The sequence below is a fragment of the Ascaphus truei genome, chromosome 2 (genome assembly GCF_040206685.1).
Source record: "Ascaphus truei isolate aAscTru1 chromosome 2, aAscTru1.hap1, whole genome shotgun sequence".
Classification (NCBI taxonomy): domain Eukaryota; kingdom Metazoa; phylum Chordata; class Amphibia; order Anura; family Ascaphidae; genus Ascaphus; species Ascaphus truei.
This window is the reverse complement of record NC_134484.1, coordinates 181,748,224-181,764,136: the sequence shown is the minus strand read 5'-3', so window position 1 is coordinate 181,764,136 and position 15,913 is coordinate 181,748,224. Positions and strand designations below refer to the sequence as shown.

General features: G+C 45.5%; 1 protein-coding gene across 1 annotated transcript in view; it reads left to right on the top strand.

Moving 5' to 3' along the window:
- The window catches only part of CAP2 (cyclase associated actin cytoskeleton regulatory protein 2), a 144,011-nt gene that overhangs the window by 86,899 nt on the left and 41,199 nt on the right, over window positions 1–15,913 (top strand). The gene's annotated exons all lie outside the window — the stretch shown is intronic.

Sequence of the window (15,913 nt, the reverse complement as noted above, 5' to 3'; positions counted from 1 at the left end):
TACCCTGCACTCCCTAGCACATCATACTGTGACCACTTGGTTCCTTACTTCACTCACTGCTCTTACTCCTACACATCCCCCAATTGTCACAGCTAGGGTCAGAAGTTTAGGTATAGGCAGGTTTTACACTCCTACTGTGATGCACCAGTTCCCCTCCCCCTCGCAGCATTATGTGAAAGAAGCCTGTGCTGGGAAGCTGGAAATGTCATTCCAGTTGGCATACCAGATCCTAGAGCAACTGTAATAAATCACTTTGCAGAGTGTCTGCTCTCTTACTTTTTATGGTCATGTTCTATATTTGTATATGCGACGGGAGCAGTCAGATGGCTTTCTCTACCTGACATAAAAGTTTGTGTGTTCCAGCGGCTGCTTGTTATAGGCTCTGAAAAAAGATAAAGGAGAGATATTAAAGGGTTTCACAATGAAGTACTGCGCAGGGCAGACATTCTTTTCTAATATAATTTAATGTGGAATAATCTCCCACCATTATTAGCCTGCTTCATCGTGCTGCAAAAATTTTTATAAATAGAATAAGCCTGCTCCATGAAAACATACTAAGTATTTTTTAAATCCAATTGTGACCTGCTTGTGACCTTGGGCTAACCCCTTATGTCATTCTGCCTCAACATCAAAAATGTGAATTGTAAGCTCTTAGGGGCAGAGATTTATAGCTGCTGTAAAATTCTGTATTGAGCTTATCAGAGGGAGCTATGTAAGAAAAATAGCAACATGTTACATATTTCATATCTTTTATTTTTAGATTGTTGATTTCATTACTAATGAAAACGATTTTATGCGAAACACCTAAAGAATGTTGTTTTAAAAATGCACGTTTTCAGGTCCCTTTGTCAGCCATAAAAGAAATAACCTCCGTACAGAAAATATCTATTCGTTTTCCAGCAGATAACAAAATATGAAAAATGCAGCTTAACACGTCCAAATCTCTATGGTACAGACCTTCATTTTTTTTTTCATGAAAAATTAATAAAGACTTTTTTTAATTTTTGCTATAGCCCTACGAAGTTCAGCATCTATCTGCAGATCTGTCAAGTCCCACAGGTTTTTTGTTGTTGCCACAGCAACCGGTAGAATAAACAAAAGTTAGGTAGAAGTGATGCCTTTAATAGCTAACTCGATTAAAAGGAGTGCAAGCTTCCAGCGCCACTATGGCCCCTTCCTCGAGCAGATTTTTCTATACGATTTTAGGTAAACAAATCAGACTGAAGAAGGGCCCTTTGCGGAACTGGAAGCTTTCTCTCCTTTTTACCACGAGCTCGCTATTAAAGGTATAACTTCTCCCGTACTTTTCTTTTGCTGACTAATGTGGAGTCAGTCCCGCTCAGTCTTGTCACCAGTGCTCTAACAGGATTTACACTCACTAGTTCTCCGTTAACATGGCATTTGTGGTTCAGGACCATCAATTCTCACTGATTCGCGTTGCGTTGACACCTGTGTTTCTCCTGAGCATCTGTGTATGTGTACAGCACCTTCCCTTAAACTAGGGGTTCTGAACCCCAGTCTTCAAGACCCCATTCCCTCCCCCACCCCCAACAGGTCAGGTTTTAAGGCTATCCCTGCATCAGCACAGGTGGCTCAGAGGCTCAGTCGAAGAGGCTGCTTCAGCACAGGTGGCTCAATCAGAACCATCTGGGCTGAAGCAGGGATATCATGAAAACCTGACTTGTTGGAGTATTGCCTGAGGACTGGAGTTGAGGACCCCCTGTCTTAAACCTTTTCAGATTTTGATGAAGAAAACCACCCCAAGTCACAGGGCGGCGTTTTTGCTTATTATGTAGCCCTGCTTCCTATCGAACACAGACCACTACCATGTGCTATATAACCTGTAGGCTCACAGGGCCTAAGCCTCTGCCACGGAGAGCCTGGGGTGCTCACAATACTTATGCCTTGGTGCAGCGCCTCCACCTGCAATAGCTTCCGCCCTAGGGGAAGTGGGTCTTCGCAGGAACTTATGTACATGAACACACATGCACAGCAATACCGTAACCAATATGTTTTACTTATAGCAACCAGCAACGTAATCACAGGTGCCCCTCTCTAGAGGAGACACTACTACCAGTGTCCTTGAACGCTCACTCTCCCTCCACCGGGTGATCCCACCCCGTGACCAGCTCCCTCTTGGAGTACGTTCCCCACCCCCCCCCCCTTTCAAGTGAGTCAGTGGATGTATGAGTGTGTGACTGCGTAGCCACCGTGTCTCGGAGTGAGAATGGTACCGGTGGTGCACTTGACGTTTTACCTGCCAGGCACTCCTGTACCCGGTTCTGCAACTATCTTCAAAAAGGATTGGCGAGGGCGTAGATGACATCACCCGTAGGTGTCCGGGGCGATCCCACCCAGACACGCTGCGACTTAGTAGCGGGGCCTGGTCCCGGGCCTCCCGCGGATTTAGAACTGTCCTGGTGTGACTCGTAGCACAGTAAGGGGATCCGGAACCTGACTATGGCCAGTCCCTAGCTCCGCTGCACGCTACTGGGGCTCAGAGTCTAACTGGGCCTGGGGCATGCGGCCTAGGTAGGGGCGGCAGCCTCCCTACACCAGAGCTCCTTCTCCTTCCTCCGACAGCTTGCTCTGAACACTCGTGCGCCCCTCCACTTCCTTTTCCTCCCTCCTCTCGTACCTGATTGGTTCTGGCGCGTCACGGGGGAAACGCGGGGGCTGCTGGGACCCTTAGTCCCCTAACTCCCCTCCTCCCCTCGCTCTCCTCCTTCGCGGGCTTTTGTCCCTGCCCTGCGCATGCGTAACAACCGGCCGGACCAATTCTGTGCTGGCGCCAACCTAACATGGCGGCTCCCTCTTGCCGTTATCGGAGTGTTCCCTAGGTGCACCTCCCCCACCCCCACAACCAATTGGGGGGAAAACGGGGTCCCGGCTACAATTATGAAAAACAATACTTACACCTGGGATAGAACAACGTAGCCACTGGCCATTTCACTGCCTAAGGGGTCTCCATTCCGGCCACATGAGGCTGTTCTCAACAGCAGCAGTGATATTTCATTGTAATGAATCAGACAATAGTTCAAATAACATATTTTTCTCTCATACAGCACTGACAATGCACACAGCTCTGTATACAGAACATCACAGGTACATCGAATCCTCCAAATGCTGTGTTCTTCCTTTTTTAATGTGCTCCTTCCATCTTACTTGAAATGTAAGCCCCTGTTTTCAGACGTAAGACCACCCTGGAACATATGTTAGCCTGCTTTATCAAAATATATTACATTTTAAAAAAATCAGGCCATGGGTTGCTGTACCTTAAGAAATGTTTGATTGTGCAAACCTATTTAACCATGTTTGACAGAGTGTTTAATGTTAGATGGTGCAGCTGTGGCTCTGCTGGTACAAAAACATTGTGTTCCCATTCTTCAGTGACCCTTCTTAGCACTGGAAATGATTGCTCTTTTAGCACCCCAGTGTCTAATTCCCTTTTGCTCTTAAGTTCTGTGTATGTTTGGGATTGATGTGAAACTGAGCAGTAGCTGAAATATATATTCGGAGCAATAAATCAGAGCTTGGTAAATGTCTCTGATCTGCACACAACCCGTAATATGGAAAAGGTTTGAGATGTCATTTCAACATGGCAGTGCTGTGGCAAGGAGAACAAGGCATGGAGAGCTAAGCCTGACCAAATACAAGAGCTAAGCCTGGCCAAATACAAAGGCTAAGCCTGGCCAAAGACAAGAGCTAAGCCTGGCCAAAGACAAGAGCTAAGCCTGGCTAAATACAAGGGCTAGGCCTGGTAAAATACAAGGTTTGAGATGTCATTTCAACATGGCAGTGCTGTGGCAAGGAGAACAAGGCATGGAGAGCTAAGCCTGACCAAATACAAGAGCTAAGCCTGGCCAAATACAAAGGCTAAGCCTGGCCAAAGACAAGAGCTAAGCCTGGCCAAAGACAAGAGCTAAGCCTGGCTAAATACAAGGGCTAGGCCTGGTAAAATACAAGAGCAAAGCCTGACCAAATATAAGAGCTAAGCCTGGCCAAATACAAGAGCTAAGCCTGGCCAAATACAAAGGCTAAGCCTGGCCAAAGACAAGAGCTAAGCCTGGCCAAATACAAGAGCTAAGCCTGGCCAAATACACGAGCTAAGTCTGGCCAAATACAAGAGCTAAGCCTGGCCAAATACAAGGGCTAAGCCTGACCAAATACAAGAGCTAAGCCGGCCAAATACAAGGGCTAAGCCTGACCAAATACAAGAGCTAAGCCTTGCACAAATACAAGAGCTAAGCCTGGCCAAATACAAGGGCTAAGCCTGGCCAAATACACAGCCTAAGCCTGGCCAAATATAAGAGCTAAGCCTGGCCAAATACACAGCCTAAGCCTGGCCAAATACAAGGGCTAAGCCTGGCCAAATACACAGCCTAAGCCTGGCCAAATACAACGGCTAAGTCTGGCCAAATACAAGAGCAAAACCTGGCCAAATACAAGGGCTAAGCCTGGCCAAATACACGAGCTAAGTCTGGCCAAATACAAGGGCTAGGCCTGGCCAAATACACGAGCTAAGTCTGGCCAAATACAAGGGCTAAGCCTGGCCAAATACAAGAGCTAAGCCTGGCCAAATACACGAGCTAAGTCTGGCCAAATACAAGGGCTAAGCCTGGCCAAATACAAGGGCTAAGCCTGGCCAAATACAAGAGCTAAGCCTGGCCAAATACACGAGCTAAGTCTGGCCAAATACAAGAGCTAAGCCTGGCCAAATACAAGGGCTAAGCCTGACCAAATACAAGAGCTAAGCCTGGCCAAATACAAGGGCTAAGCCTGACCAAATACAAGAGCTAAGCCGGCCAAATACAAGGGCTAAGCCTGGCCAAATACAAGAGCTAAGCCTGGCCAAAGACAAGGGCTAAACCTGACCAAATACAAGAGCTAAGCCTGGCCAAATACAAGAGCTAAGCCTGGCCAAATACAAGAGCTAAGCCTGGCCAAATACAAGAGCTAAGCCTGGCCAAATACAAGGGCTAAGCCTGGCCAAATGCAAGAGCTAAGCCTGGCCAAATACAAGGGCTAAGCCTGGCCAAATACAAGAGCTAAGCCTGGCCAAATACAAGGGCTAAGCCTGGCCAAATGCAAGAGCTAAGCCTGGCCAAATACAAGGGCTAAGCCTGGCCAAATACAAGGGCTAAGCCTGGCCAAATACAAGAGCTAAGCCTGGCCAAATACAAGGGCTAAGCCTGGCCAAATACAAGAGCTAAGCCTGGCCAAATACAAGAGCTAAGCCTGGCCAAATTTAAGAGCTAAGCCTGGCCAAATACAAGAGCAAAGCCTGGTCAAATACAAGGGCTAGGCCTGGCCAAATACAAGGGCTAAGCCTGGCCAAATACAAGAGCTAGGCCTGGCCAAATACAAGGGCTAAGCCTGGCCAAATATAAGAGCTAAGCCTGGCCAAATACACAGCCTAAGCCTGGCCAAATACAAGGGCTAAGCCTGGCCAAATACACAGCCTAAGCCTGGCCAAATACAACGGCTAAGTCTGGCCAAATACAAGAGCAAAACCTGGCCAAATACAAGGGCTAAGCCTGGCCAAATACACGAGCTAAGTCTGGCCAAATACAAGGGCTAGGCCTGGCCAAATACACGAGCTAAGTCTGGCTAAATACAAGGGCTAAGCCTGGCCAAATACAAGAGCTAAGCCTGGCCAAATACACGAGCTAAGTCTGGCCAAATACAAGGGCTAAGCCTGGCCAAATACAAGGGCTAAGCCTGGCCAAATACAAGAGCTAAGCCTGGCCAAATACACGAGCTAAGTCTGGCCAAATACAAGAGCTAAGCCTGGCCAAATACAAGGGCTAAGCCTGACCAAATACAAGAGCTAAGCCTGGCCAAATACAAGGGCTAAGCCTGACCAAATACAAGAGCTAAGCCGGCCAAATACAAGGGCTAAGCCTGGCCAAATACAAGAGCTAAGCCTGGCCAAAGACAAGGGCTAAACCTGACCAAATACAAGAGCTAAGCCTGGCCAAATACAAGAGCTAAGCCTGGCCAAATACAAGAGCTAAGCCTGGCCAAATACAAGAGCTAAGCCTGGCCAAATACAAGGGCTAAGCCTGGCCAAATGCAAGAGCTAAGCCTGGCCAAATACAAGGGCTAAGCCTGGCCAAATACAAGAGCTAAGCCTGGCCAAATACAAGGGCTAAGCCTGGCCAAATGCAAGAGCTAAGCCTGGCCAAATACAAGGGCTAAGCCTGGCCAAATACAAGGGCTAAGCCTGGCCAAATACAAGAGCTAAGCCTGGCCAAATACAAGGGCTAAGCCTGGCCAAATACAAGAGCTAAGCCTGGCCAAATACAAGAGCTAAGCCTGGCCAAATTTAAGAGCTAAGCCTGGCCAAATACAAGAGCAAAGCCTGGTCAAATACAAGAGCTAGGCCTGGCCAAATACAAGGGCTAAGCCTGGCCAAATACAAGAGCTAGGCCTGGCCAAATACAAGGGATAAGCCTGACCAAATACAAGAGCTAAGCCTGGCCAAATACAAGAGCTAAGCCTGGCCAAATACAAGGGCTAAGCCTGGCCAAATACAAGAGCTAAGCCTGGCCAAATACAAGGGCTAAGCCTGGCCAAATACAAGAGCTAGGCCTGGCCAAATACAAGGGATAAGCCTGACCAAATACAAGAGCTAAGCCTGGCCAAATACAAAGGCTAAGCCTGGCCAAATACAAGAGCTAAGCCGGCCAAATACAAGAGCTAAGCCTGGCCAAATACAAGAGCTAAGCCTGGCTAAATACAAGAGCTAGGCCTGGCCAAATACAAGAGCTAAGCCGGCCAAATACAAGGGCTAGGCCTGGCCAAATACAAGAGCTAAGCCGGGCCAAATACAAGAGCTAAGCCTGGCCAAATACAAGAGCTAAGCCTGGCCAAATACAAGAGCTAGGCCTGGCCAAATACAAGAGCTAAGCCTGGCCAAATACAAGGGCTAGGCCTGGCCAAATACAAGAGCTAAGCCGGCCAAATACAAGGGCTAGGCCTGGCCAAATACAAGAGCTAAGCCGGGCCAAATACAAGAGCTAAGCCTGGCCAAATACAAGAGCTAAGCCTGGCCAAATACAAGAGCTAGGCCTGGCCAAATACAAGGGCTAAGCCTGGCCAAATACAAGGGCTAAGCCTGGCCAAATGCAAGAGCTAAGCCGGCCAAATACAAGGGCTAGGCCTGGCCAAATACAAGAGCTAAGCCTGGCCAAATACAAGAACTAAGCCTGGCCAAATACAAGGGCTTCTTGAAAGTCAGGAAGGAAAAACCAAGGTGATAAATAGGCATGTATAAAAGATAAAACCATTGGGAACAATCTCCCAGCCCCTACAAACAGATTCTCTGTAACACCAGTCAGAGTGACCCTGACAAGATACACTTAACACCCCATAGGTGTTACTCCGTTAAGGTTACTGTACATTGTTATGATGACACCACAGCTAAATGTTATATTTTATGTGATCCTGATACTTAACCTTAATTGCCTCAATGAACCCAGTATGGATGATTAATGCAGTAGGTATTGCAAGAAATATGCTTGCAATTATTTCCATGGAAGTCATCTTTACCCCACACCTCAATAAGTGCGGCACAGTACAATTACACTGAGTATCGCCATACAGTATATTTGCAGCCTTTAATGTATATGGCGGTCTAGGATATTTGGTTGTGGCCATTTCGCCACAACCAAATGACCACCGGCGCTTGGCAGCAACTCACCCTGCCACCGGGAAACTCCGCCACCAACCGTTTACCCGCTAAGGTAAGTGACTTACCTTACCCTAAAAACCCCTAATGCTAACTTCTAATACTAACGCTACTGTTTACCCTAAAAATCCCTTTACCCTAAAACCCTTTACCCTTACCCTAACTGCTAAAAGTTACTCTAAAGTTAACCCCCTACCCGCTTAATACCCCTAAAATCAACCACCTATCTTAACCACTAAAACCCCTACAGTTAACCACCTTCCCTAAAACTAACCCCCTCCCCAGAAACAAAAATGAACCCCTTACCCTAACAATTACCTTCTTGCCGAAGCGGCCAGCGGTGGAGCGGCTGCGGTGGAGCATCCCCCCTGCGGCTAAACGCCGGCGAGATGTTGTTTGCAGCTAACCATCCGCCACCAAATGTCCTATTGCGTTTGTTTGGAACTTCCCCTATGATGTAGTAACACTGGGGGATCCCTTTAACCCTCTCACAAATTGCAGCTGCTGGTAATTTGGAGCATTTGCCTTTTAAAGGCAATTTATGAAAGTTCTCTTATTTTTTGGCAGTTTGCCATTTGTTGAGCTGTGCTGTGAAGTGGCTATGTGATGCCAAAATAATTATGACATTTATCACACATATATATATATATATTTATTTTTTAAAGAATAATTTCTCTGAGCGTCTCAAAAATTTGCATCAGGTGTGAGAGATTGATGAAGAAGATTCATACATTTGATGCAGTAACTGCTTTAATGTGCACATATTCTGGGATTCCTCAGCAGACTATTAACATGACTGCACACCTCCAATAGAATAAATGCAACAAAATGTTTAAAACTTTGCCTTTCACTGCTACCCCCAGTTTCCTCCACCTAACTTCATAGATCTATTCGAAAAATGTCCCGTGGTAAATCATTTTGGGCTATAGGAGACAATGGACAAAACCCTACTATGGGCTGTAAAGGTGTCTCCGATCAGCACAGATTAGTCAACGGAGCGTAACAACCCCTTAAAATGCTTCTTTCTGAAAGACACAGGTTCGCCATGCTGATCTTGGATCTTGTGGCGCTCACCAACTAACCTCGAACACCCAGTGATAACTAACACTAGAGATCTTCTCCACTGCAGGGTGTCTCTTTGGGTGTTTCGAGGTACTAAGAAGGCAAAACACTGGCCAGTGGTGATCATCAGCAGCTATAAATTTAGTGGTGTTCAGTAATGTTTTCTCTATTCGTTTAGCAGGCGATTTGGAAGTGTGGAAACAGTTAGTAATTTATTTTACATAGAACTGTTGAAGACAATTAAAGAAGCTGTAGGCCGCTGTAAGGATGCAGTCATAGTCAGTATTCATTTCTTTTGTAACTTGTCCGTTTTCTTAGCAGACCCAAGAAATGCTGCATTAAGCCAAAATTAAGGTTTGGGGGCATTCAAACATAGCCAGAAGTGTTACTAGTGTTCTCCATCTATTATCCACTCCGTGGATACACCTGAAAACAGAAACTTCAATAAATATAATATCTTTCCAAATATGAAAGGATACATATTCCAATGCACAGAGGATGACACCGCAGTAACAGAATGAATTCTCACACAGATATGTTTCTTTGGTGACCATACAGTACATGTGGTTGGCTTTTGACCATGTCAAAGGGGGACTTCAGCACATTACAACGCAGCGCGTTTAAGGCGGACCCGGCACTGAAGGGGTCAATCTTCATTATTCGTAACTCAGATGAGGCAGCATAAGGAGTAGCATTTACATTTAATGTGCCTTGTTTTACTTTTGGAACCATTTTTTAAAAAAAACAACCTGAAGGAACTCTGTAATAAAACAGATGTGTTTATACAAAGGATCCTAAATTAATCTGAAGCAACTGTACCCTGTCTCAAATGACAAGACATTTCATATAGCGCATGCCATAATTCTTAATATTGTTTTTAAACTATATAAAGACATGCTCATGTAAAAAGTGGAAACAAAATCCAGATGAGCTCATCGCTGGGCTTGGTTTAGTTTGAAATAGGATGACTCTTGCAGCAGAGAACAAATGTAGAGAACTTGTGCGGTTCTCAGTGTATCCAGAGCTTCTGCTGCCAGGGGAGTCAGACAGGGCAAAGGTCTAGCAAACACAGGTTTTATTTTAAGCCCTTTGCACTGCAGTGCCCTGCTGGCCCCTCTAGCAGCAAAGTAATTGTCCCCTCTGCCATTTGACTGGATCTCACTGATATTGAGTCACTCTTTCTGTTTTGTAGTATCAGCATTTCAGGCGTCAATGGGCTATCACTGACAGGTCAGAAAATAACAACTGATGTTGATCTGGGGCATATATAGCTTCTGACACTTAATGCCAGCACCTGATGCCCTTTAACCCCACTATACATATTCACTAACACACACTGATGCACACATAGTATACACCAGGAGTGGCCAACAGCAGTCATTAAGGGACACTAATAGGTCAGGTTTTTAAGGACATCCCTGCTTCAGCACAACAACTCTGCCACTGATTGAGCCATCACTGCTAGAGCAGGGAAATCCTTCAAACCTGACCTGTTGGTGGCCTGTGAGGACTGGAGTTGGCCATTCCTGGTATAAATCTCATAGTATAACCACATTAATGGACTGATACACACAAATACTGATACACTGTACTGCAAGACAAAGAAAAGCAGAGTAGAAGTGATGCGTTTAATAGCTGACTCATGGGGGAAAATAGTGCCACCTTTCCCCGCTATAAAGGTCCCCCTTTTTAAAAAAAAAGTTGTTAGAAATTAAGCTGAAATAGCATGTCATATTTATACAAGAATATCCAGACTTGCTGGGATGTAATTCTTGTATAAATATGACATGCTATTTCAGCTTCATTTGTAAAACAAATCTGCCCGAAGCAGGGACCTTTGTGGTGCTGAAAGCTCGCACTTTTAAACCACCAGTTAGCTAATAAAGGTATAATCTCTACATTACTTTTCTATGTCTATTCTACACAGTACCATCCTCTTATCTGTGTCAATACTTCACTGCTGAAATGGACAGCCTATGCTTTTTATTTCAGGGACTACACCCCACACTGTCTAATCTCGTGTTGCCAGATGTGCAATGCATCGATTGGGCAGTGAAGTGGTTAAAGGTTCAGTCCAACTTTAATGAGTTCAGCAAATACAATTTAGTTTATTCATACTAGTAATTAACCCGTTGTCCTGCAACAGGAAAACAAGAGGCAGCTGTCATTTTCATACTCTTCTCACAATCTGTGCTGTGAGCACTTTGCTCTCACATTTTCTCTCTACATCCATTGGTCTTCATTAGTTTTCAGGGATATTATTGAGGTAACCCCCACCCAACACCACTTCCACCATCCTCTCTCTACTCTTCTGCCCTTCCTCTCTCCCACCCATCTCTGCTCTTCCTCTCTCCTATCGCTCTCTCTCCCACCCATCTCTGCCCTTCCTCTCTCCTACCCTCTCTCTACTCTTCCTCTCTCCCATCGCTCTCTCTCCCACCCATCTCTGCCCTTCCTCTCTCCCACCCTCTCTCTACTCTTCCTCTCTCCCACTCTCCCACCCTCTCTCTACTCTTCCTCTGTGACGGTGCTCGTCTCAAATCAGGAAGCGGACCCGCAGGGCTGAGGTAGGGATGCAAATAAACCGACTACAACCCGGGGACAGAGTCATGTAAGAGTATCCGTAGTCAGTATGGAAGCAGGGGTCAGGGCTGGTGGCAGAGCTGCAAAGTCCAGGAGACAGGTGGAGGTCAGGGCAGGTGGAAGGCAGCGAGGTCGGGGTCGTGGTCCAGGTCAGCAACAGGGAATCAAAACAGGCAAGAGGGTAAGGCATAACTGCAGAGACCAACAGGAGCTGCAAACAAACAGAACTTTGCTCGGCGACTCCCTATAGTAACTGCAGCCTTATAAAGCAGGCTGCCAGTACCCAAAATGGACACAGTGAGCAGAAGGGGCAGGAGAGACAGAAAACCTGGACCGTAGTGAAAACCCGTCACGGATCGAGCAGAATCCTTACAGTCCACTCTCCCATCCCTCTCCCACCCGCCTCTGCCCTTCCTCTCTCCCACCCTCTCTCTACTCTTCCTCTCTCCCACCCTCTCTGCCCTTCCTCTCTCCCACCCGTCTCCGCCCTTCCTCTCTCCCACCTTCTTTTTACTCTTCCTCTCTCCCACCCGTCTCTGCCCTTCTTCTCTCCCCCCTCTCTACTCTTCCTCTCTCCCACCTTCTCTCTACTCTTCTTCTTTCTTATCCCTCTCACCCACCCATCTCTGCCCTTCCTCTCTCCCACCCTGACACTACTCTTCCTCTCTCCCACCCCTGCTCTCTACATTTCTTCTCTCCCACCCTATCTCTACTCTTCCTATCTCCCACCCTCTATCTTCCCTTCTTCTCTCCCACCCTGTCACTACTCTTCCTCTCTCCCACCCCTGCTCTCTACCTTTCCTCTCACCCTATCTCTACTCTTCATCCCATCTCTGCCCTTCCTCACTCCCACCCTCTCTCTTCCCTGCCTCTCTCCCACCCTCACTGCTCTTCCTCTCTCCCACCCCTCTCTCTCCCCCTTTCCTTTCTCTCACCTTCCTCTCTCCCCCCTCTCTCCCCTTCCTCTCCTACACCTTTCTCTCTGCTCTCCCTCTATCCCACCCCTCTCTCTTCCTCCCCTACCTGAACATTCAGCAATTGCCAAGCCAACCCACCTCCCCAATTAATGACATCACTGAAACTAAACCCTCCACCTCCTTGGCTCCATACTTCCCGATACTTCCTCCTGGCAGGCTCCACCATTTATAGCTAACCAACACTCTGTGCATTATGATGTCACTGATGAGCTCATGTGAGAGGAGTCCAGCCAGGAGCCAGGAAACTCAAGGCATAGATTATTTGTAATAGCAGTTTCATTGCCTGTACTTTTCCTGTTTCATGCCGATTACATGTTTCATTGTGAAATCCTCCTGTAGTTTTCTGCCTTGGAGAAATATTGTTAGAAATATTTGTGGCAATGTTCAAAATTGGCCTCTCATATAAATGTCCTACAGTACATATTGGTTTATATGTCAGCATGGATCACTACCATTTATTAGACTTATTAGATTTATTAATTGATGTCTGTAGCACTGTACATACATTTTATTACAGGCGTAATGATTTCTGCCATAAAGAATGTGGGGTCTATGTATCAGGGCAAACGTGGGGCAATTCTGGGGCCAAAATAAAACCCAAACGTTTTTTCTTTGATACATCTTGTGAAGTTTTTTTGCCCCAGAATTGCTCCACTTTTGCCCTGATACACAGACGCCTGATAATGAAATGTTGGTGTCTGAGGCACAGGAAGATTAAATAACTTGCCCCGGGTCACAAGGAGCAGACAGTGGGACTCAAACCGGGATCAACTGCTTTAAATGCATGGAAAACTTCTTATGATGCCAACATACTCAACAAAAGCAATAATATCCATTGTGTAGAGAGAAAGCCCACAATATTGTTGTGCTATATTAAGTCAAACATTTGGGACTACATTAGAAAAGCTCTATACCAGGGGTTGTCAACTCCCGTCCTCAAGACCCCACAAGAGATCAAGTTTTCAGACTACCCCTGCTTCAGCACAGGTGGCTCAGTTGAATACAGTAACTTCAATTATGAAACAAGTGCAGGAACTAAACATGTTTCAGGCGACACAATGTTAAAAAGAAAAGTTGTTAGACAACTGAGTGCTTTCCTTTATTACTCCAATGTGTTCTGTTGAGTGGCACTGTTGAGAGTCCCAAGCTGTGCTGTGCTACGGATTCTGCTGGCGACATACATATGATAAGGACTCCCAGTAGTACTGTATATGTGGTGATAACAGTGGTGCATGCAAGTTGTCATTTTTCACTCGGCTCTAACTGAATATCCTGCTGCAATCTTCCTGTTGATAAAATAATCTCTTAAATGTGTCTCTGTACAAGTCCCAGATACTGTATATATCTCATCAGCAGGGTTCCACTGGGGCTTTGTCACACAGTTCTCCCACAGGCTCTGCTTTGAGAGCCACAACCTGCTGTGGAGGTCGAAGGAGCCAATGAAGGAGATCTTGGACTTTGTACAAGAAAATGTTAGCAAAATAACAATACAACTCGCTGTGAGGTTAAAAAAATAAGAGTTCGTCATAATGCATAGCGGGATTTTGTGCAGCAGTACATGTGCCCCTATTTGTGCGGCTTTGCTGGTATTTTTGCAAGCAAAGGGGTTTAGAAGTGGGGATGAAAGGATGAGCTTTCACAGTCAATATGCAGGGGGGAAAAACTTCTCTCGTCACTATCAAATCAAACCTGAAACCACAGCAAAGACAACAGAGTCTCAGTAGCGTGGATGGGTGACCACTGCTCCTCCCACACGTACCAACCACCGTGGCCTGGCGCTGACATACACTACAGCTACTCCTTCCCCTGCTGCCTCTGTAAGTGTACCAGCCCGCCACTTAGATTGTAAGCTCTGGGGAGCAGGCAATCCTTTTCCGATCGTGTGACTCCGCTTGTTACCCGTATTGTACGTTTAGTATATATATATATATATAAACAAATAAGCTCACTCCCAACAGCACCACTAGAACGTTTGAAGTTGAGTCTACAATGTCAACAAATACAACTGGAGCACTCTGTAAGGAGGAACTCTGTACACAGGCAAAATCACATATTGGAGAGTGTTATGTGCAAGCTGGATTATTAGTCAGATGTTTGATTCCACGCTTATTTCTGTTGCGATCTGTTTGCTAACGTTTCAGTGTGCACAATAAAGCCAGGGAAACCTGCATTACATGGATTTATGGTCTGGGATTGCTGCACATACTGATGTGTTGTCTCTGTGTCTAAATGATGGTAGCAAGCTTTTAGTAAGCAATGGTCACGGAGTAATTGCCATAAAAGCTGTTGCGTAATGAGCTCTGTTAAATAAAGCCTCTCTGGCCATCTGGAAAATAACCACAGAGGAAAAGTAAACTGTCCTGTTTATGCATCTGTAAATTAATCCTGTGTGCAGAAGGATTCTGGGTCTTCCCTCTATCACTGGGCATGGGAATTCAGTTCTGTAAGTGCAGAGTTTCCTTTTATGTGTCTGGCTCTAGGCCAGCATCGCCGACATTTAAACTGGCTTGGTCTTTATCAAGATGACAACAATACCAAAATATTATGGCTTTTTACATTTTTAATAGCAGGCACCTAGGCCATAGTTAAAGCAGCAAGTGGAGTCTTTGATAATGGATTTGGGAGGCGAGGGCATGTACACGCTCAGTAACTCATATTCTACTGCACGGTTATTTCTAGCACTGATTCTTTTTCCATTCAGTCAGTTAGTATTAGGAGCGGAGTCTGGCCATGTGACTTTTAATGTATGGAAGAAGGCCTGAAATGCTTGTAAAATTAATCCAGGTAAAGAGGCACAACTCTGTCACCATTAGAAGATTAAAAAAAAAAAAGTTTACAGGAGTTGGAGAGCTGACCAGAAAATGTGTATTATAGTCAACTCAATGTTTAGTGAAAACAATGATGCAATGTATTAATACATACTGTGTAACAGACTTTTTGTAGCTAATTTAAACCTGGATAAATGTGAAACGGTTGTGGTGAGATGTTGTTAGTGAACCAATATGAGAGTTACATTTATACACCACTACACAAGCTTTGGAGAGCTCAGGATTCTCTCACACACATGACTTCTGAAGAAGGGATTTGTGACATGGTTACTCTTTGCAACCACATCTATGAGGCACTCGTACGTTGGTCCATGAAATGGTATGGCCTTAAATGTTGTGACAGAAGGAATTTGCCACAATTTGTTTTACTACTATGATGGAATATCCATATTTCACAGCCATAGAATATTCCACAGGAATTCTTAAATGGTTTGGTAGCTAAAACGTAAATGAAAATATCCTACTGTAGGTTAAATTTGTAATGTCCTTTTCTAGTAATCAAATAATCATTAGTAGTAGTAGTAGCATTATTGTAGCTTTAGTTTTGCATAGAATGATAGACACAGATACTGAATTTCCGCTTTGCCAACACCAGAGGAGGATACAGGTATTTTTGTGCCCGGGGAAAGTGTGCTCCCACCCCCTGATTTATAGAACCAAGGCAAAACAATCCTGTCGTTTTTAACTGTATTTGTGAATCTTTTGTATGTTGGTGGAACTTGCCTCGAACCCGATACAATCCCCTCTCTCCCTCACATACACTCACCCAA